The sequence below is a fragment of the Cebus imitator genome, unplaced genomic scaffold (assembly GCF_001604975.1).
Source record: "Cebus imitator isolate Cc_AM_T3 unplaced genomic scaffold, Cebus_imitator-1.0 Scaffold30, whole genome shotgun sequence".
In the NCBI taxonomy this organism is placed as follows: Eukaryota; Metazoa; Chordata; class Mammalia; order Primates; family Cebidae; genus Cebus; species Cebus imitator.
Window position 1 is genome coordinate 5783322 of NW_016107345.1, and position 3411 is coordinate 5786732.

The following is a 3411-nucleotide window of genomic DNA, read 5'->3' on the forward strand; positions in this document are numbered from 1 at the left end:
CTGGGTTCAGGCAATTCTCCTGCCTCAGCCTCCTGAGTAGCTGGGATTACAGGCACGCGCCACCATGCCCAGCTAATTTTTTGTAGTTTTAGTAGAGACGGTGTTTCACCGTGTTGACGAGGATGGTCTCGATCTCTTGACCTCGTGATCCACCTGCCTCGGCCTCCCAAAGTGCTGGGATTACAGGCGTGAGCCACCGCGCCCGGCCCTAGTTTTATACAAAATTGCCAAAATATCTTACAGAGTGGATTACCATTTTACACTCTTACCAGTATTGTAGGGGTGTTCCAGTTTTTTTTGCATAGTCACCAGCATTTGGTATCATCACTAATTTTTATTTTAACCATACTTATATTGGATCTAAAATCATAGAATAACAGCCAACTCCTTTAGACATTCACCTGTCTTTGGACTGGGCCACATATTTCCTTATCTATCAGGAGGAAAATAATCTAAACTTTACACCTTTTTTTAGGGTAAAATTTAGACTAAATTCAGCTCTTCATGTAATACAGTTACGGATGCATCATTGGTGGATGATGAGATCATTGGGTGAAAGGCTATTGCCAAACAATATTCATACAGTACCAAATATAATTCCAAAAAATCATACATGTGTTAAAAGAGTTAAACATGACAAAATATAAACAACTGGTGAATTAAGCTGAAGAGAAATTGGTATGTATTGAACCATTCTTTCTGCTGGTTTGATAACTTTTAAAATTAGAAGTTGAAGCAAAAAACCCTTTCTCTTATACCAGCAAAATTAATTAGAAATTTTAAATCCTTAATTTCTTTTAGTAAAATATTTGAATGATCTGTGATACTTCATGGACTAAAAGGTTATTCAAATGGTGGCTATGGTTTTTTAATTATAATACATTTGTCACAAGTTATTGTCATTTTGACTACAAAGTCACTATGTTGGCCAGGCTCCTCTTGAACTCCTGTCTTCAAGTGATCAGCCCACCTCGACCTCCAAAAGTGGTGGGCTTACATGCATGAGCCACAGCACCCAGCCTAAGTGGTACTCTTGAAAGCAAGTCAAATAAATATATTTGAATATTAGAAAATTTTATCTATCTAATATGCCACAGTGACAGATTAAAGAAAAAAATTATATGATCATTACAACATATTCTGAAACATGTTTTAAAATAATAACTAATTACAAAATAAATAGCACTAACAAACTGTCTTAGCCTGATCAACCAGTTCATCACTCTAGTGGGAAAACTAAAAGCATATGCCTTTCAACAGTAACAATAATAACTAAATAATAATTCTCCTATCTCCAAGGTTACTAGCTTCATACTGATTAGATCAGGTTTTTCTCTCAAATGATTTTGTAGCTTAACAAAAACTTTTTTTTTTCAGAGCTTTTTGGTTGTAGAATTGCAGATAAGGGATAGTATATTTACATAATACTAAAAGTACAGAGAACCTGCAGGAGGAGCGAGTACTGTGTTTAAAAAGCTACAGTTGTCGTGTGCAGAAATATACTATAATTCAAAATTCCTGATGATATTAATTATTTACCTGATACAGTTGCACATTTGCCATGCCTTTTGGAGACACAACAGAATTGTAAAGATGGCTGGCTGGGTGGAGTTAGTGGGGCAATGTGTATCTAAGAAATAATTTTTGTAATAGAAAGCTAATAAACTAGAAAGAAACATAGATCTAGAGCTTTGACTTATTTTGCGACAGACATTTAGGATAAAAATCAGTAGAACTGAACAAACAGATAGTTAAAAAAGATTAAAATTGTTGAGCTATCAAAACTGTACAGCATTCTGTGTAGTTTTGCTGTCATGTTGCCCATATATGAAGTGACATGAGAGAAAATTCAAATAAGATAAGAAGGAGGTTTGCTTCAAAAGGGAGAGAGAAGGGACATTTGCCAAATAAGTAAAGTGAATAAATTAAAAACAAAGACAATTAACACATAAACAGGCTTAATTAACAATAGAAAGAAGTTTGTTAAATACATACAATCACAGTGAAAGTTTCTGACATATATTCATTTAGTGGTTTTATGCATATGATTTTAAGTTTCGCATCATGGAGTAGGATTAATAAAAGAAGACTCAACATATTTCACAGTCACCTAATTTTATGAAGCTTATTTTCTTTTGAAATAATAGCTAACTTACAGATGTGCATGAGAACGTTTTGTAATCTGAAATAAAAGCCAGTAATAATAATAAAAAGCAGTGTTAGTATTAAGTTGCACTGTACCATGCACAATGATGTAGGGTTACTTGGTCTGGTTCAGGTTTTACTTCTTCTCCTGAGCAGCTTCTGATCTTAGACCAGTCTCTAATGACTTTGGTTTCTGTCATGGTAGAACAGAGACAATGTCAGTAATAGTATCTTCCATTCATCAATGGGGAAACAATGCATTTAAAGTTATCACCCCTGTGACAGGCACAGAGTTCTTAATCATGTGACTTTCCATGGTGAAGAGATGATGACTATGATGGTGAAAGTCATGTGGTGTAGAGGGGTGCCATTCAAGTCCTAAGAGCAGTACAGACTCAGAGTATCAGGAGCAGATCCTGAGACAACTTTTGAGCAAATGAACTATGTTATATAGAGGAAAAATCCCCACATTTAAAGTTCAAATACTATTTATCTTTTATTCTGAATTGGTTTGGAGGTATTCCACCTTTTCCCAACTCAACTAGTTTTTGTGCTTGATTTATTACATAATCATAAGTACTGTGTCAGATCTACTGTGCAGTTGATCCATGCTTTTAAAAATATACCAAATTCAGTTTTCATCTCTCAATTCAGTAATGAGTAAAGTTCACTGACTAAAAAAAAGTGAGTATGAAACAATGATAATAACAACATATTTTACTATTTTGAGTAAGATTTTAAGAAGATTTATTGCAAAGAGTTTTTAAAATGGTTCGAGATGATAATATTTCTTATATGCAAATTATGGATTTGGTGCCATTAGTAGCATGCCCTATGTTGTCTAAATTTTTTGCTGTTACACATGTGTTTTTAAACTCCTCAGAACTTTTTTTTTTATATATGAAGCTGTTTTCATTCACTAAATGAAAGTAACTTTTCAGGTGGGTATTTCTGATTTTTACCACCTTGCTTGTAAAGTATGATTTTTTGAATCCATAAGTTAATCTTTTCTTTCTTATAAAACAATATTTTATATTGTAGAAGTGTTTCTATACTAGTTGTCTTCTAGTTTATTTACAGTTTGATTATTTATGCATTGTTTTCATATGTTATACTTTAAATAGATTTATCTTATTTTCTATAAATGGACACATTGCTCCAGAATTAATGTAAAGTAGATAAGTGGCCTCACATAAATCAGAAGACTTCATATAAAAATGTTTTATGAAAAGTAACAATTATGTTTAATTCATATTTCATCACAAC